Here is a 21,652-nt window from a genome sequence, read left to right as displayed (position 1 = left end):
AAAAGTTCAATCTGAAAGTTGAAATATAATCGTTCTGAAATTGTGCTTTAAAAAACGGAAACCCCATCAACATATGACATCATAGTGTATTTTGATTATAAAGTAGGTTAAAATGTAGGTCAAAGATGACAAGGGTGAAAACATGAAAAGGGTACATAATCTCAAGCTCCTTACTTGATGCGCTCACTAGTGAAATCAGGGGGTAGGGAAATAAATATAATGCACAGTAATGATAATAAAGATGATAAAAATGGTAATGATAATAACACTACTACTACTACTACTACTCATGATAATAATATAATGATGATCATAATATTAATTACAATAATAAAAAAACAATGATATTGATAATAAGAACAATAATGATGATGATGATGATAATAATAATAATAATAATAATGATGATGATGATAATAATAATAATAATAATAATAATAATGATGATGATGATGATAATTATAATAATAATAATAATAATGATGATGATGATAATAATAATGGTAATTATAATAATCCATCCATGTGAATCTTTGTATGGTACACAAAAACATAAAATTTATTGAAATTCAAACTGTTTTGCAGAGATGATCGAGAGACTAACTCTTCATGCGTTTTAAAGTTCCAGAAGTGTTTTACATTCATTTATGAATGAATGTAGGAACTGAACGATAAAACACTGGACATACCCAAGGACCTAGAGTAGTAGTTCCATGATATACCATATAATAATTTATGGTAAAGAAACTCTCATAATCATGACTATAAACAAGCGTTTTGGTGTTTTAAAGAGGTTAGAACAGTGTCAAATTATTTATTCATTTATTCATTATTTATTTATTTTATCTATTTATTCATTCATTAAAAAAAAATTATACTGCAGGGTAGGCCCCTGTTCATATGCCAAATTGCTTCCCAAAGGCGCCTTGCAGTTTGACAAATAACTCAACATCAATAACAATTCAATGTATGTAACATATTAACAAATTCAAATTTATTTATTTCACTTCCATCAAACAAAAACAAATTGTATGCTATATATAAACATAAATATAGGCAACACATTGGAGGTTTTAAATAAGTATACTATTTTTCAATAGAAATTAACTTCAAGATGGAAATGTAAGAAAGTAAAAACAGAAAACATATACATATAGAGAGAATCAACAAGAATCATGCAATTGAGTATATGAATATAAAAAGGCCCGAGTCCGTATGAGGTCATTTCGAGAAAAATGATTAAAAAAATGTTTTTTTTAATAATTATTTTGTCAAGTATAGTATATTTTGCCAAAAGACATCAGAGAAAATCATAAAACAAATTTAAGTGTACATTTTTTATGAACATTAATATTTATGTTACTTGTGGTTGGGGCCTTTTGTCTTGTGGACTTGGGTCGTTTTTAGAATCATATGGAATCACATTGGTGTAACGATGTAGGGAAGGAACAGTTGTTTAATCATATATATTCCGGCAGGAAGAAATTCCTCAAAAAGCTGTGCGCACCAGAATCGGTAGACTAGCTTAGCCGGGGTAATACAGGAGCGACTTGAGCACCTAGCAAGGTGATACGTGCGCTATACAAATCCTATATTATTATATAATACTGTTAATCAAATACATGATCTTATAGTAGGAATAAAAATACCCCCCCCCCTCTCTCACCTCAAGAAATAAAACAAAAAAATATAGAAAATGAACATGAGGAGAAAAAAATAGCTGAAGAAATGGGCACTTGAGTGCACCATCTCAGAAAATGGGAAACTTTCACTAATAGAGGTAGGGACGGATATCATGGATTGATGATTGTACTGGGGCTGTGTACTTCCGAGTGTGTGTGTGTGGGGGGGGTGCCGTGGCGCTCCGGATGTTGGTGTGGTGTGCGGTGGGTGTACGTGTGTGTGTGTGCTGGTGCTTTAGATGACGGGGGGGGGGGGGTGTTGAAGATAGATTAAACTTCTCTCAGACCTTAAATTAAATTGTGTTGCATGTTCATTATGTTTAAACAATATTGATGTATTTCTTTATATATGAAAAATGATTTTTTTTTGGTAGATTGTACTATAATATATGTTTTTTTTTTTATTTTGGAGATAAATAAAGCATAATTTAAAAAAACTTGGGTCATTCTTACATTCATATACATGGTAGACTTCTGTAGTACTGAATGTATAAAAATGATACACAATAGATTTTGCAAAATGACGTATCATTCATGTTTTACAGTTCTCTCTTCCTCCATCCAAGAAGTCTGAAGCACACAAACAACAGTTCAAGAATGGGGGGGGGGAGGGGGTAATGGCAGTGGCCTAGCTACGGGGGGCCTGGGGGGGGCACGTGCCCCCCCCCCTGAGATTTGGTGTGCCCCCCAGAAAAAATTGGAAGAGCAAAAAAAAAAGAAAAGAAAGAGGGAGAAAGAAGAAAGAAAAAAGGAAAAGAAGAAAGACAGAAGAAAAAAGAAGAGGAAAATAAGAGGAGGAAGACGAGTGAATGAAATAATGTAAGGGAAGACTTGCAATAAAAAAAAATCTTTTCATGTTTTACTATATAAAATTTTTGCTGGCGCTTCGCGCCATAATTGCCTGTTCGATGGGATTCATATCTTGCTCAATAGGCTGATGTGGAGCAAGTTTTGAAGTCAATATGCAAAACATATTTTAGCTCGGACATCGAGCTTTCATTATTATTTTTTTTTATTTACAAATTTAAGTGCTCTGTAAAATGTCCGTTTTGTGGTCTACATATCAGCATTTTAAGCTCACGCTGCGTGGTCACATTGTTTGATTTGCCAAGTTCATATTGTCTACGTGTATTCCACAATGTTCATAAACAAATGTATTCAGAATGCCCAGATTTTAGGTCTAAATATAAAACATGCGCAATAGCCTGCATGTTCTTTATTTAAAATGTACTTAAATTATCCAGTTTCACATCAGAATATCAATAATTTTCTGCTCACGCTTCATGATCGCATTATTAATGATACCCAATTGACTATATCCTATTTATGACTTACAAAATATGAATAGGGTGTTCCGCTTTTAGGTCTAAAATCTCAATTTTCTTCCTCTCGCGCTTCGCGCTCGCACCAATTGTTTAGTTACATACATATCCCATTAATTAATACAAAAAGTGCTTAGAACGACCTTTTTTAGGTCGGAATGTCAAAAAAATTTGCTCGCGCTTCGCGCTCGCATTATTGAAATATATACCGTCTTCGTGGGTAACTGTAAGCAGTCCTTAACAGGTCCCTTTTCGATAATGCTAGAACAATTGATAAAAAATTCTGTTCGCGCTTGGGGGTAAATACGAATCTTGTTCAGGATCACACATAATATTGCCCAGAAAATTAAATTTTCTGGAAAAAATACATTAAAGTAAAAAAAAATCGCTCGCGCTTCGCGCTCGCACTTTTTATAAGGCTTATGAGATTATTTTATGTTTATGTTGTTTTATAAGAATAAAACTAAGAAGTGACTGATATAGGTGAAGATAATTTTGGGCCCCGTCCCCTATTGGCGAAAGTCGGATCCGCCCTTGTGGACACATACACACACACCGGAAAAATGGCCGGTGCCCCCCTGAAAAAGCAAGGACCCCCCAGTGCCCCCCGGGAAAAAAATCCTAGCTACGCCACTGGGTAATGGTCTCTCCCCTTTATTTTTTTAATTAAATAGAAAAACAAGAAATGCAGAGGGCGTCCCCACTTAAGCTCAGGTTTGGGGTGTAAACTGAGTGAGAATTAGCAAGGACCTTTATTTCATGCTTGCCAGATATTTTGGGGGTAAAACGCTTTATGTAAATAAGCAGATTTTTTGTTATTATTGCTTACCAGTGAATCTGGGGGGAAATTCTCAAAAAAGAAAAACTTTATTTGTGTTGTGAGCGAATTCCATGAATCCGTCCCTGCTTGCCCACATCCACACACGCACATCAGCATAGGAATTATTATTTTTGAGGAGCTGTTTTGTTTATATTGACTCACACCGATCCTACCACAACTCACTACTGATCTCTCCACTAGTTGAGAGATCAGTGCCTCTCACACACTCTCTTCCGCGCATCGCATCCTCGGACAAGAAGTAATGAGAGAGGGCGCTATGATAGAAATGTAATATTAGATCACAGAGATATACATCTCTATGTGTGTGTATTTTAGTTTTGTCAGACGTGTATCAATCAGATATGATTATTTACGTCTGGGACCGACCTTTAACGTCACCATCCGAAAGAGGTGACCAGGGCTCGAACCTCGAACCTCTGCATCAATTTGTAACTTCCCCACAGCTTGGATTACAGGCGCACGCCACAACGCCCAGTTATGTTTCTGTTTCTGTTTCTGGTAACTCCCGTAGGAACTCGGCAGGACAGCATTTTTTGCTGGTAAACGCCAAGCTGGCATATAACCAATTTCCTATGAAACGTTTTTCGATTAGGTTAATCAGTCATAGTGGCTGACGTTATAGACGACAGATATCACTCTCGGGCCTTTTTATCAAAGTGGAGACAATGGCAGAGTTGGGATTCGAACTCACAACCTTGCGATTATGAGTCCAATGCTCTAATCACTGGACCACACGACCCCACGTATGTATTAGATACATACAATTTATTTTTTCCATGGTTTATGATGACTAATCTTCTTTTCTTTGTAGGAGCAGATGAGAAAAATTTGTCTGTTCAAAGTACAACAAATACATTTTAATTTTCATTTCTTTTTACGACACGAATATATGGGGAAGTTGTTCGCATATGACATTACAAAAAAATACGATTGTAATAACTTAATTTTTTTTTGATGGATTTCCATTAAACTTTCACTAATTTTCTCCTTTTTTTGCCATATAAACTATTGATCAAAGTGAATTTCCCCTTTAAATAAAAATCTAATTTTTAGAATGATTTTGACATAATAGTCAGAAATTAGGGCCTATATTGACCGTTTCCCCCTTTCCTTTTCCCCGTCTTTCTCTTGATTTTTTATTGGTCATTGAATGTTGAGGGAAGAGTCTATACGACCAGTGGACTTATTACTTTGACCAATCCTTTTAAATCGATGAGAGATCGGAAATGAAATGTAAATGCTTGATTTATATATTTTAAAACAAATTTTATATAATCGAACACAGGATAGGCCTATATTCAGTATTTAAATCAATACATTTTACAAGTCGATCATTTTGCTGTCAGGGCAGCACCAAGGGGGGGGGCACGGGGAGCATTCCCCCGACAGAATCATTGCCCCACCCGAAATTCTGAAAACTGAAAAAACCATGTATAGTAAATGATCTAAACCATCCTACTCAAGGTGTAACGTGTTCCAAAACAACACTTTCATTCTTCATATTTTGATTTTTTTTCAACCAGACACTGGTAGCTCACAACAATATTAGTCACTAACTATCGTTATTTTAGGGTTTTTGACACCCTTATTACGTTACGTATACGTAACGCGCCCTATATACCTTCAAAAGTCATCCTATTTACATGATTTACGTGTTTTCTGGTCGCGCATGGTGTCTACTCGCCCCCCCGGATACTACTACCATCATCATCTTGTACTTCTCCTTATGATCATGATCATGATCATAGTAATGTTTGACGGTAATTGGGGGATGAAGACAAAAAGCATCCCCCATTTGAAATATGGGGGGGAGGGGCGGTATTTCCCCCATCCCCGTGTTCGACACCCATACCTATATGTGTATCCAGCAATTGGTTGAAATTCCCATCGTCTATTTATCTTTAAAGGCATTGATGAAGTCATCATCGGGAATCTAATAAAGCCTTTTTCCTAACTGATATAATCAGTTTTTCGTTGAGATTGCAAACACCATGCATCAATAAACAGATTTCAATGATTTAATAAATTAAATTCAATTTAAAATAAATCATCTTAATGAAGCATGCTTTATTCTGCATTTAAGAGGGATTAGCTGCAGATGGATTGCTACCATTTTCCAAGCCAATTCACCCAAATAATAAAAACCGTTCATATAATAATGTTGGCCAACCTATCCACACGTGACATACATCATCCAGTCCAGCGAAGAAACACCACCGCCGCGGCGGTGGTGTTTCTTCGCTATTTTGTGTACGCCATACACACACGTCCTTAACGCGCGAGTGGATGGTGCAAATTTATGGTGTGTGATGTGAGTCGTCCTCATAGAGATGTATACTCTATGGTCGTCCTTTATCCATAGATGTTATCTCGAGTTTGTAGGCAGTAAACGCGTTATCGCATATGAAAAAACCCACTGCGGCGTTCTCGCCGCGGCGCCCCTCAAGAGGAAATTGCACTATTCTTTCGCATGGCCATGGACTGTTAAGAGAAAGCTATTAAATTGCTCTCCAGCATCCAGTATACGCAGCTCGTAACCAGTTCAATGATAATGATCCATCTTTTTCGAGTCGCCTTTTCCTAGGGAGATTTATTTCAGGTATGTAGAACCTTTTTCTAAATTCATTTTTGCTACAAGTTTTGACGAGCTCATCTTAAAATCATCAGGTATTTTCAAAAAATCTCCATATGGCATATTACACTTTCACCCATAATATCATTATAAGTTGTGTCAAAGACCTGCGTTTCCCAAACACCTATATCTCGTTAAGCCCTGTATAACCACATAGGATTGTTGTAATATTTCAGCTATCAGACATTTTACAATATTAAGTGTTATATTGTGTTGAGCTATTTCGCTAGCAAGATATTTATCGATCTACAGCCTTGTAGACATCGATCGTTTGACCTTCTATTAACCTACATGTTGCCTCAACGATGTCCAATATACTGTAGGTCTATCTGTATTCCTATATACCATCATTCTATTCAGAATGAATACAAACTGCCGTTTGCTATATAATGTATAATCGGAGAGAGTCTTTTTGGTATAAAAATAAAGATTGTAGGCCTACATCTAAGAGTAACAATCTATTTTTAAGTAGGAATACAATTTCATAACAGTTTGGCCTTTTTTCTTGTATACACTCTAAAAATGGAATGTTAAATCAACATTTAAAAGGTTGGAGGAGTGACAACCTTTTCCAAATGTTACATCCAACCTTGTATAAAGCTAAATCCAACATTTTAAGTGTTGGGTAGAACCATTTAAAGTGGTAAATGCAACATTTAGAAAATGTTGTCACTCCTCCAACCTTTCAAAATGTTGATTTAACATTCCTTGATTCATTGGTTTTTCAACATGATACTGTATATTATTGGTTGACTGTATTATTGAAAAAAAAACATAATCTCAGGTCATTCGTGGATTGTTTGGTTGACCATCATTAATGTCATCAGACTTTAAATTAGCCGCCAATCAGCCCACTACATTCACTAAAATTTGAAATAAATCTATATACATGCAACATTTAAGATTTTAAGGAGAGCCGGATAAAGTGAGATACGATTTTAATTGCTCCTGTGACAATTGCTCCATGATTCATGTCATCTAAGATATCATGGATGTATAGGGATATAGGTTGCAAACTTGCAAAAATGTGAAATCCAAGGTTGAACAGTCATTCCATTTGTGTGTCGAATTAGCGGAGACGTGCGGAGTGTCGCTGCATGGAGCAAATGCTATGGATTTTTTTCTTTCATTTCGGGCCACTAATTCGGATAAATCTAAATCGTTCTAAATGAAGGAACAGGGTCACTGCACTGTGAATGATAAAATAATATGCCTTTTGAAAAAAAGTATCACAATATACGTCGATATTTTATACTAGTCGAGGCCGATTATAATTTTGTGTATTTCATCCATGCATGGGAAGTAAAGCGGCCAAATGAATAAAAACAGGTCTTTACAAATATCATTTCATCTCGGGGTCTATTCATCATACAATGCTCCTACGTATACCAATTCCTTTGTTGTAGTATGAAAATGGTACTATTCTTAAAAGCCTGTTATAATGATGCAGTGTGTATCTACTCGCATGAAAATCAACCAAGCGGAATAATTCGAGATTAATTTCAAAGGTGACCAAATATATAAATCTGTTCATCTTACTGAACGCCTTATATACAGGCCCCCGCAAAATAAATGTCATTTAATGAAGCATGCAGCATTCTGGGAAGAACATCAAAACCAGAAAATGGATATTAATCGCCTGGATTAAAAAAATCGTAACTTTAAAATCATATTCCTTTCTTTATCTATTGTGATCAAGCAACTTAACTTATAGGTAATGATTGAATGTCATATTTGTCATGTTTGTAATCCAGTCTGTTATGTCAATATAACTGTGTGATGAGCGAAAGTGTTCATAATTCATTATTCATGGCCTAGTATGAAATGTTTCATTACCAATCATTTCACTGTGATTCCAATTTCAAATTTCATGAAATACAAAGTTGCAATAAAAATGAATTTCTGAAAATCAATTTCCTTAAAAAAGGTAGCAAGGCAAAAGTCATATCTTGGCATTGTTGCCAGATAAACATTGCCATAAATTTAATGATAAAAACGATTAAAACACCAGTATCAAATGAGATAAACTGAAAAAGAGGACTAAACCAACAGTGTAGGCTTGTGGGTATAAAAAACAATAGCGGTAAATTGAAATTATATGAGGTAAGCATGGTACAATATAAGAGTTTAGTGGCCCGTATTCTGAAGTAGGATTTAACTTAAACTCAGGTTTAAAGTTGTGGTTTAAGTATGGATAGCTAATTGTTACATAGATCACTAACGGTAGAGATATCATATTTCAGCTTATTTGGCTCTCAAATCATTTATGATTGTCTATAGGAAGTAGATTGTCTTCACCATCAATGAATTGGGAAAGAGAACATTAAACATAAGAAGCGTACGACTAAATAAACATTTTGACATTTTTGGCTTGCCATAATTTTAGCACAGAGTTAGACCATGGTCTAAGTTAAACCTGACTTCAGAATACGGGCCAGTATGTCCAGGCCATGAATAAGACTTCAATTTATAATAATATCTGGTATCAGTTACTATGCTGACGCACCTGTTGGCAGCTACATTATATAGCCAGTTTTGCTTTTTTGTTGACTTTTCCCTACTGGAAAGAACTCAATTGTCAATGATATTTTGCGTTTTTTTTATGGTTTATTTAAAAAACACACGAAATCCACAGAATGATGTAGGTCATATAACAGTGATGATTAATTGTTAGTGAACCCAACCAGAAAATGAAAATAATGTTCTGCCATGTTTATCCAATTGTAAAGATTGTCTCTCTGGGCTCGCCTAACATTGTTATGTTTTTGTCTACATTCAATACTCAGTGTGAAGGAATGTTATGTGTGATTGGGTTCACTAAATTTTGAGCTAACTGAATATGTTGACGGTAAATTCTTTTTTTTTTAAAGAAATCTGAAATGCTTAATTTTTCATAGATGATCATGACTTTAATCTTAATCCCACCGATCTTACTGTACAAAACAACTCAAAACCCAACGCCTAATTGAAATCTTCCATTGACGAGTGGCTATACCAGGCGCGCCCGTAGGTCCCTTTCGGCAAGTATTTCCTGAATTGACCCCCTAAACAAGTACAGCGATATCTTCACGGACGTCGGCTTTACTGAGATCTACATTGGGTATATAACACCGCCCCACCTTATTAAAGCATTTTAGTTTTTTTTATAGCCTCGCAAAACACGTAGCTTTCCTAGCGAAATATATATAATTTTTTCAGTATTTTCGTGTTTTTGACACATTTTTTTTACGTTACGGACGTAACGTGCCCACAAACTTATGTCCGTTTTAGCCTATTTCCAACAATATTGCATTCTTATATTAATTTTTTTTTAAAATAGTGCTTTAGTTACTGAAATAATTCACTCATTTTCTGTATCATTTTAAATGAAAAAAAGTTCCATTGGTTGAGTTCGCTTTGTATTCGCATAGTGTGATGAACTTGGGGTTTCCCCTTCATAGGTCGGTTTATTGTGCTATATGTAATCCGTCATTATATATTCTTTCAAGTTGGTGCACTAGTTGAATAGTTGATTCCTCCCCTAGTCAATTATTAAAAAAAGAGATTTTGTGTTTCTTGCCCTTCTGAACATACTGTGCATGAAAGCTAATGGATTGATTATTTACTGTTAGCAAATTCATGCATGTATGAAGAAAAATGTGTTCTGACTCAAGCAAAAACTGAGTTAAATTCTTCAAAAGATTCCTTCTGTCCATTCTGGATGAACATTTCACAAGGATATTTTCAGAACGTATCTATCTTGTAACCGTATACGAGAATTAAAATCATTTATTCATTATCATTGTTATTATTATTATTATTATTTACCCACGGTGGCCCCTTCAGTACAAAACTGCTTTACCATAGAGCTGTGTTAAAATACAAACATAATACAATATCATAAAAGAGTGTAAAACATTACATATAACATACAGAGAAAATGCAATCAACAATAAAACCAGGAACAACTACAAATAACACCAGCATAATAAGTAGAAATACTTAAAAATGGGATACATTAAAATCAATAATTAAGTATGAAGACAAATCATCAAAACAGCTTCAACTTAACGTCATTAAAACATAATTATTGTAGTTTTATCATCGATTTTTTTATATCAAGATCAAATAAAAAAAAACGAATAGGTAAACGTACACATATTTTTTTTAAAAATAGCAAAAGTAGTCCCGGTTTACAAAAAAGATGACCCGACTAAAGTTACAAATTATCGTCCTATATCACTTTTACCATGTTTGTCAAAAATATTGGAAAAATTGTGTACAATCGATTGAATTCATGTTTGCCATTAAATAAAATTCTTATTCCCGCCCAATTCGGCTTTAGGAAAATATCTCAACCGATTTTGCAATAACTAAATTACTTGATAATGTTGTAAACTTTCTTTCAAAAAGAAGTCACATAATCGCTTTATTTATGGACCTAAGTAAAGCCTTCGACACCATTGACCATCAAATTTTATTACATAAATTATATAATTACGGAATACGTGGAGTTGCCTGGTCATGGATTAAAAGTTATCTTTCAATTCGACAACAATTCGTCTCTATTAATGATATTAGATCTCCGTTGTCCTTTCTTAATTGTGAAGTGCCACAAGGTTCAATTTTGGGACCACTTCTGTTTTTAATATATATCAATGAGTAAATAGTAAATTCTTCCCAAATTCTTTCGTTTATTCTATATGCTGACGACACCAACATCTTATTATCTCACAGAAATTTAGATGAATTGATTAATATGATGAACTCAGAATTAAAAAGTGTTTCTTCCTGGTTTAAATGTAACAAGTTATCCTTAAACATAAGTAAAACTCATTTTGTTCATTTTCAAACTACTCATAAGAATGACGATTTCCCCCAAGACATTATAATTGATAATGAGCCCATAGATAAAAAAGATTGTTAAATTTCTTGGTATTACAATAGACAAACTTTTTATCATGGAACCAACATGTAAGCAATATATCATCATCAATAGCTAAAGGAATTGGAACATTATACAAATTAAAGTATTTTTTCCAGAGCACTCCCTTTTGATGAAGATAGTATGCATTGATACTTTGATACTACCATATATTAATTATTGTAACATTATCTGGGGAAACTATAGTAACACTAACCTTGAATATTTACTTTTATTGCAAAAGAAAAGTGTTAGTATCTGCACAAAATCAACATATCTTTCACACACTGATCCACTTTTTCATCGTCTAAAAACGTAGAAGATATATGATGTAAATACTATACAAATAGCTATTTTTATGTATAAAATATAACAAACTGCTTCCTCCTGTGTTTACTGATTTCTTTACATATAATAGCAACTTACATTCATACCCAACACGGACATGTCAGAATATTCACTTGGACAATCCTAGAACACTATTAGCTTATAAAACACTTAGAAAGTGAAAATAATGTTCTGCCATGTTTATCCAAATGTAAAGAAATGTCTCTCTGGGCTCGCCTAACATTGTTATGTTTTTGTCTACATTCAATACTCAGTGTGAAGGAATGTTATGTGTGATTGGGTTCACTAAATTTCGAGCTAACTGAATATGTTGACGGTAAATTCTTTTTTTTTTAGAAATCTGAAATGCTTAATTTTTCATAGATGATCATGACTTTAATCTTAATCCCACTGATCTTACTGTACAAAACAACTCAAAACCCAACTGCCTAATTGAAAATAATTTTAAAATTGCTCTTTCTCTTTATCTAATGAAACACATAATTTCCAAAACAAGAAAAAACAACAACCAAGAATCAAAATAAAAAAATACACTGTGAGGACCAAGCGCCCCCCGTCATTTCGCACCTGCAACCTTACGTTAAGATATGTTGGATGAATAATAATTATTGTTTTCTGGGGCTGCCACGCAGTCAAGCTTGGCTTATAGTGGCAATCCCTGCAACCTACTAACAATCGATATATATAGTGCGTATCAAAAAAAACGGGACAGATTTCATAAAGTCTATATTTTTTTGTTTCAAATTATGATCTCTATATTTTGGTGTCAATAGGTGCTCTGAGGTCTTATCCTTCAAATGACATTAAAATAATTTAGTTTCATTCATGCTTGAGCGAACACGGAATGTTTTTGTATGGGGTAAAAAAGGAGAAGACTTGCGCCAAAATGGCATGAAATTATAAATATGATGGTCGGACTTCTTGCTAATCAGCAGATTTCCTCTTAACCTTTTCATTATCTTTGCCATAATTATCGAATTATGCGGTCAAAATTCATTTCCAAATCTACTTATTTGCTTGAATGTTTCTGTTGTTCCTTTTTGATATGTTATCTTTTAGCTTTGAATATTCCTTCTTTATATATGCATGAACGTTAAAAAAAAACCGAAGTATGGTAGAGCGTGTTTTATTTCAGATCATTTCATTGTTACAAAGGTTCTAGTGTCTTTGAACAGTGGCATACTGATGGGTGGGGGCTCGGGGTCCCCACCCCCCAAATAAAAAAAATCATGACCAAGAAAAAGAAAGTGGAAAGGAAAATAGCAGAAAACATATGAAATGAAATATGATATCATTTTCTGATTATTATGTCAAAATCACAAAATTTGATATTTTGATAAAAAAGTGGAATTTTTGCTTGCTCGCTTCACAACTTTTTAATACATTTTACCCGATCTGTCATATCTTGCTCCTTCAAAATTGACTCAATACACCATTGCCATTGAAAGACATGAATCCTTTTATGTTTGTCCTGTCAAGCACATAATTAAACTTGGTGAAGGATTCAATAACCCCTTGAAAATAGGATTCATGTCTTTTATAGGTACCATAACATAATTTGTTTCACATGATAAAAAGGATTTGAATAATTACAAATTCCCCCAATTAATAATGCAAATCTTCTTACTTGGGTTGACAAAAAGTCTTCTTTTCTCACTTAAGAATAAAAATCAAAGGTAAAAGAAGTTTAAATGAAAAAAAAATTAATTCAGGTAAGTAAATAAATTTGTAAATGAAATTTGACAGCATATTTCGAAAATTATAGCAAAGATAATGAAAAGATTAAGAGGAAGTCTGCTGATTAGCCAAAAATCTAATCATCAAATTTTTAATTTCTGCCATTTTGGAGCAAGCCTCTTTTTGAACCCCCAACACAAACGTCCTGTGTTCGCTCAAGCATTAACAAAATTTATTTTTTTAAATAGCATTTCAAAGATAAGATCTCAGAGCATCTATTAACTTCAAAATATAGATATAATGATCTGAAAAAATTTTTTTCATAGACTTCAAAACTGTCCCGCTTTTTTTGATACGCACTGTATATCAATAGAAAATTCAATGTTTTGCTTGCCAGTTATACGCATATTATTATTGTATTTTCTTTGTTCATGTGTTTACGAAAAAGTGTTCCAGAAAGCAATAAATGAAATGAAATGAAAATAGAGATTAATACTGAAGCATGGAATATAATAAAACATAAAAAAGATGTCTCCCCATCCCCAAATCCACCCCTATATATATACTACCTTGACTATCACATGAAATTATATCATTCAAGAATAGATGTATTCAGAATTCAGTTATAAATTGAACCAATATTCTAAATTAAGTTGTTAACAACGCTTCTTAAAACTACTACTACTTCTAGTATTATTATTATTATTAATAATGATAATGATAATAATAATAATAATACACAGCATTTATTATGCGCCACCTATCTAGTAAACTATTCCGGGGCGCAGAGGGTTGGAAGAAAAATAAACATAAACAAAAGTAAGGATAAAACAGAAAGGATTTAAAATACTTGTTAAACGCTTCAAGCGATTCAATTGTTCAGATCCTCAGTGGAAGAGCACTCCAGAGAGATGGAGCTGAAGAGGCAAAGGCCTTTCTCCCATATAGGGTTAAATTTAGCTGTTTGCTAGTGGAGGAACGGAGATTTCTTGCGGGAGTGTATCCTGAGATGAGGTCTTGAAGGTTTATAGGGGACTACATAGACGGCGGAAGCGGGGCTGGGAGACGTGCCCCCCCTAATTTTTTTTGGTTAATAACCTTCTTTTTTTTGGCTTGTCTATTTTGTTTCCTGTGCCCCCCTAAATTCACATGGACCCCCCTGAAACGTGTGCGCCCCCCCCTAAAATTTAGGTTGATGACCTTTTTTTTTTTTGCTTGTCAAAACATTTTGGTTAGCCACTCCTAAGATTTAGGTTGATAACCTTTTTTTTGGCTTGTCCAATTTTTTTACGTGTCCATCCCAAAATTTCAGGTGGACTCCCCCTAAATTTTTGGACTTCCGCCGCCAATGGGGGACTAACCATGCGATGCTCTCCACGTGTGGAGTATAGATTTTGAATTCTATTCTTTTAGATACCGGTAACCATGCAGTGAAGACTAAAACTACTAAATGATCCACAAGTTTGTACATTATTTTGCAGCAAGGCTCTATATTGTATTCTGTTCGACGTGTTAGGACGTATAGAGGACTGATATATCTTGTAGAATAATATATCAGCCTGTAAGAAACGAGTCTTGTTAAATAAGGTTATTGATCATTCTAAACATACGTTGTTAAAAGGACTGCCAGTTGAGAGTATGTAACAAAACCTTGGTTGGTTCAAAATCATTCTAACGTATCTAATTTTAGATTATTGTACTTTGGTAATGTCAATTGAGGTTCACCAGACAATACTACAATAATCAAGGTGCGGCACAAACATATAATAATATATATAAATCAGTTACTGTTTTTTTCGTGTTAGATAAACTTAAATTGGGCGAATACATGTAATGAAACGAGAGAGTTTGCTATAGAAACCATTTCATCGAAGATTCAATAACTACACCGAGGTATTTTATGATGTCAAATGTTTCTAAGTATGAATTATCAATTTTACATCTAATAATCTCTTTAGCAGTATCATATACCATATCTTTTTTTTACATTTGATTTATCCTCATCCATTCAGCAATCATACTAAGTTGAGATAGAAGTGTTATTTCTAAATTTTCAAATTTTCTTAAATTCTTGATTTACAGAAAATAACGGTATCTGCTTATAACAATATTTCATTAATTGGCATATTAATAATTTCACCAGTATGATTAATGTACAAGCTAAAAATCTTTTCCCCAAGGGTCGAGCCTTGGGGAATTCCTGTTTAACAAAGAGAGGATCCCTTAGAATCAAACGTTGTATTCTATTTGTTAAATATGATTTGAACCATTTAAATTCAGTACCTACTTACCATACAATAACATTTTTTTAGTAGTTTATCATGCGGAATCACATCGAAAACTTTCCGAAGGACGGTCTAGAAAATACGGCACCCGTTAGGTAGCCAAAGCTCATATTTTGTAAAAGATATTCAGTGATGTCAAGGAGGCAAGAATTTGTGGAATGAAATGATCGAAATCCCGATTGATCATCAGTGAGCAATAAACATGATGAATAGTTGTTTAAATATTGATACAACTGTTTTTAGTTTGTGATATCCCTTCTCTGGAATTTTGCCAACTATACCAATAGAATCGATATAGGCCTGTAGTTCATTACACGAATGCAACACTGCTCCTTTCTGATCTTCAACTCGCTATAGGTTCATCTGGTGGAAGTGCCGTGGCCGAGTGGTCTAAGGCGCTATAATGGAAAGTCCGGGGTTCGATCCCCGGCCGCGGCACCTGTGCCCGTGAGCTAGGTATTCAACCTGCAATGCTCTTTTATCCGGCTTTCAAATAAATGGAAATGCTCTATGCATTATTGGTAACTAGGTGTGCACTTGTTTTTTTAAAAAATCATTGATTGTGACGTGTTACCATTTTTATGTATTGGTATTATTTTGGTTGATTGAAAATAATTTGGAACACAACCAGTTCTAAGTGATAAATTAAATACAATATAGGCTAGAATCGAGGATGAAGGTCATCGAGACCATGAGCTTTAGCTGTATCAAAATTTTTAAGCTCTTTCAAAACAAATTCTTTACTTATTTCTGTGAAAACAGAATATTGTATCAACATTGGGTATATGTCTAATGCAAAGATCGTCTACATCACCAACATCTGCGTATGACCTTTGTGTCTCTGATTTACTCATTCTGTCTGTTACAGTATTGAATATATAATTTGAAACATTACCAATTTCATTTCTATTTTCTGTGATTTTATCTTCAAATTCTAGGTCATATTTCTAATTGGTTTTATTTTTCGGTAAAAGCTCTTTTATTGTTTTCCATTTTTGTTCAGATCACTTGAAAATCTTTTATTGCTGCAATATTCACGTCTGATTTTTTTTTCAGATTGTTTTATTTTATTACGAATATGTTTATAGTCAGACCAAAAGTAATGTATTTCTGTACATCTCCAAAAGATTAGAAATAGTCGAATTTAGATAGATAAAAATCTCTCTCTTCTAGGAATTGAATATTAATTTGTTATCCACGGAGGTTTTTCTTTTTTCTTATACTAACATGTTTGTCACACAGTTCAATGAACTAAAAGTTAACCACATCACATTAACGTTTTCAGTGTAAAGCAAAGTACATTGATAATAATTGAAAAAGTTCAAAAATGACATATTATTATTCCTATGAATATGACATTTTTCAGTCCTGTGAACTGTATATCAGATTCACAGACGAGGAAGTCGGAAACGTAACCTTTAACATTTCCCATTCATCTGTTTGTTTGCTAGTAGGCTGGAGAGTATGAATCATGCATGCATTCATATAATATGTGCATATTGGACATGGTTCATCAATGATTATACTTTATCGTGTGTTAGTGAATTTTGCATGCATATACAGTTTCTTGTTTGATATAGGATAAACATGTACGGTCTTAATGGATTCAATATTTTTGGTAAGGGTGGGGGGATATAAATTAATTAATTAGTTTGTAATGTTCCACTTAAGGGGATGTAGCGATGGGTCCCATATCAGTGATATTCTTATAAAAATTCAAATATAATATCCAATCAATCATGTTGCAATCAACATGGCTTGATTCATTAAGATTTATAAAGTGACCACCGTAAAATCTATAAATTACATATAAAAAATGCTGTTTGTATTTTAAAGTAATAGTTAGGGAAATGAGTCGTGCGATCAAAAGAGCAGATATATGTTTATATAGTGAAGACTGGCTAATTATGAGGATCATTCGAAACAATGACGGTCATACCAACTACAAATCAACCCCCACCCCATTTTTTTATACCCCTGCCCCTCTCTTCCTTTCCATCTCTCGTCTTATTTAATTATGTATGGATCCCTCTCCTTCATCAAGACCTTGCTTTTCTTCCTCCCCTTTCTTATTTTTCCCTTTCGACCCCCCTCTCTTCACTTTTCTTTACGTCTCTTTTCATTTATTTCTCTGACACACAAATACCTAACTAATTATGAAATTCACACCTTGACACGGATCAACGCTCTTTGCGTATATTATGCAGAGACGGGTGGTTTTAACGTATTATTTAAAGTGTTGTGTTGTGTTGATATTTGCTGTTAGAGCGTGGATTCTTTGGCTCCAGTTTAATGATATGCACTTCCAAGATCAGAATCAACGCTCTTTGCGTATATTATGCATGAAACCTATTCCAAACAATATTCAAATGGAGTAGATAATAGACCTGAAAATGCATACATCGGATGCTTACGTTAATGGTATATATCTGAAATCACATCATCCTTTCGACATGCATCTTATTGATGTTGTCATAGTTTACATAAAATATAAATCTTTTTACTTTAAGAACGAGAGTCAAATGTCTATTGCTGCGGTCTTTATGACATTTATCATGATGGGAGTAGGAATCATTATTGTCTTCTTTTTGGCTCCAGTTTAATGATATGCACTTCCAAGAATGTCATTTTCTTACTTTGTTTTATATACCGCTGTATCGTTTTGTGTTTACATTAATGGGGGGGGGGGGGATTTAAAAGGGGAAATCTGCTGTAAGACCTCGATTCAGAATCCAACGCTCTGACAGCAAATATCAACACAACACAACACTTTAGATAATACGTTAAAACCACCCGTCCCTGCACTCTTCAATCATATTTTCTTCGTACATAATTTTCTTACTTAATTAATCAGTATAATCATTTATGCGTTATACGTCTACAGTATTGTTTGGCTGTAAGTAGATATGTGAATATACTGATGCCATGCATAATATAGCACTTTAGATTGAAATTATATTAACATTGAACGTCGAGGTTGACTTCTCTATGAATTAAAGAAACCCTTTAATGAGGAAAATATATTACGTTGTTAATTATTAATTTTGAAAAATTAACGAAACACTGTAGAAATGAAGATCAATAATTGAATGGTTTAGAGGAATTCTAAAGTTTTCTAAATGTTGCATTTACCACTTTATGGTTCAGCTTTATGCCAGATATAGGTATAACATTTAGAAAAGGTTGCCCCTCATCCAAACTTTCTGTTGATTTTATATTTTATTTTTGAGAGTGAAGTGAGTCGAGAAAATAGGGCATTCTAGCAATCACTTCGTAGACGCTTTCTATAACGCTGGAGCATTGTGGCCCAGTTGATTAGTCTTCGGACTTTAAAACAGAGGGTCGTGGGTTCGAATCCCAGCCATGGCGTGATTTCCTTCAGCAAGAAACTGATCTACAGTGTGCTGCACTCAACCCAGGTGAGGTAAATGGGTACCGGTAGGAAGTAATTACTTAAAAAGCTGTGTGCGCTATGAACGCCTAGCTTAGCCGGTAAATATAGGAGCGCCTTGAGCACTTAACAAGGTGGATATGTGCGCAATATAAATACCCTATATTATTATTATTATAATCTTTTGCCAAAAGACTTTCATTAGGCATACAAAGCATGCACCGTTTGTAAACAATCGGTGAATCAAAATAGCAGTGCCATCCTGGACTCTGGACAAACGAAATATTTGCATTTTTCTTCCTGTCCAAATCTTCAGACGATGTATCCCATCAGTCCACCAACCTTCGACAATGTCCTCTAATCTTTCCATTGCAATTTGACGGTCATTTTCAAAAGATTCTCCTCAACGTTCCAAAAACCGTCTACGAAGTGGATACTAGAATACGCTCACCACGGACGATTCCCCCCTTCGGTGATACGACATTTTGCTCCTGCGAAAATTACTCCGGACTTTACTTCGTATAAGATAGGGTTAGGTTTAGGGTTGTAATATACAGTTTTATGTTTGGTTTAAGGGTAGGGTCATAGTATTAAACCCATGCAGGGTTGAAGTTGGTCATTTGATCAGTGTGTGGAACAGAGCACTTGCCGCCGGAGCAACTGGCATGGAACCTCACCTGCATGATGGAAAAGCTTATTTTGAATAATAAAAAATCGCTCCATCATTGCAAATTCATAATTCGGTCTCATTATGAACACCGACTTCACAGTACACATACTGCCTGGAATCCAATATTTCAGAAGTACTTTTGGCAAACACGTCGGTGTGTCGTTTCAAACCTACTCAACCCTCAGGGTAGGCAAAATAGTGGGGGGGGGGGGGGGGGGGGGGGGGTCCAATATATCTAGGAGTGGTTGAACAGTGGGTAAAATGAAAATAGATAAGGAGAAGAAACAAGAAGAAATAAACTATCAAACAGAGAGATATATGTCATGTAACTCTTTAAATACCCTATCATTCCAATGAAAGAAATGATAAAATTTTACTAAAACATTTAAGGGACTAATCTGTCTCGATATCCGCCCCTGAAAATGGGAAATAGTTTTGTCCGTAAATCAAAATAATTGATTGTAGTATCTAATACTACTACTAGGCTCTACTACTACTACTACTACTACATACTACTAATACTACTACTATTACTATTCTACTACTACTACTACTACTACTACTACTACTACTACTACTACTACTACTACCACTACCACTACCACTACCACTACCACTACCACCACTACTACTACTACTACTACTACTACTACTACTACTACTACTACTACTACTACTACTACTACTACCACCACCACCACCACTACTACTACTACTACTACTACTACTAAAATACTACTACCACTACTACCACCACCACCACTACTACCACTACTACTACTACTACTACTACTACTACTACTACTACTACTACTACCACTTCTACCACTACTACCACCACTACGGCTACTACTACTACAAGTACTACTACAAGTACTACTACTACTACTACTACTACTACCACTACTACCTACTACTACTACTACTACTACTACTACTACTACTACTACTACTACTACTACTACTACTACTACTACTACTACCACTACTACTTCTACCACTACTACCACTACTACTACTACTACTACTACTACTACTACTACTACTACTACTACTACTACTACTACCACTACTACTACTTCTACCACTACTACTACTACTACTACTACTACTACTACTACTACCACTACTACTACTTCTACCACTACTACTACTACCACTACTACTACCACCACCACCACTACTACTACTACTACTACTACTACTACTACTACTACTACTACTACTACTACTAATAGTACTAGTACTACTACTACTACTAGTACTACTACTAGTACTTCTATACTACTACAATACTACTACTACTACTACTACTACTACTACTACACTGTTAAAAACCCGTGATTTTACAGAAAAAAGAGTAGATTTTGCAGAAAGCAATAACAGAATCATTCTGTAAATTCATAAACAGGAAATTTTCTGCAATTTAACAGAACAGATCTGTTTAAAAAGGGGAAAGGGTGTTTTATTCAAGGAAATTTGTAAGATTCCATACACCAAAAAGCAATCTGCTAAGATTACAGGTGTTCTCGATACTCTACTGCAGGAACTTCTTTTATTTTAAGGATAAATTTTTCTAACAGTGTACTACTACTACTACTACTACTACTACTACTACTACTACTACTACTACTACTACTACTACTACTACTACTACTACTACTACTACTACTACTTCTACTACTACTACTACTACTAGTCTACTAGCGTTGTGGCCCAGTGGATAAGTCTTCTGACTTTGAAACAGAGGGTCGTAGGTTCGAATCCCAGCCATGGCGTAATTTCCTTCAGCAAGAAATTTATCCACATTTTGCTGCACTCGACCCAGGTGAGGTGAATAGGTAACCGGTAGGATTAATTCCTTGAATGCATGAGCGCTGAAAGGCAGCTCGAGCTAAAGC

General features: G+C 34.5%; 1 protein-coding gene across 2 annotated transcripts in view; it reads left to right on the top strand.

Annotated features, from left to right (window-relative positions):
• The first annotated feature begins 6,102 nt into the window (after nt 1-6,102).
• The window catches only part of LOC121422998 (amino acid transporter AVT1C-like), a 30,997-nt gene continuing 15,447 nt past the window's right edge, over nt 6,103-21,652 (top strand). The window contains exon 1 of one of the 2 annotated variants that reach the window (XM_041618269.1): nt 6,103-6,444. The gene's annotated coding sequence lies outside the window, so the exon portion shown is untranslated. The remainder of the gene's footprint in view (nt 6,445-21,652) is intronic. The other variant, XM_041618267.1, reaches the window with a different exon arrangement.

Source organism: Lytechinus variegatus, chromosome 10 (assembly GCF_018143015.1).
Source record: "Lytechinus variegatus isolate NC3 chromosome 10, Lvar_3.0, whole genome shotgun sequence".
NCBI lineage: Eukaryota > Metazoa > Echinodermata > Echinoidea > Temnopleuroida > Toxopneustidae > Lytechinus > Lytechinus variegatus.
This window is presented reverse-complemented; position numbering and strand designations above follow the sequence as displayed.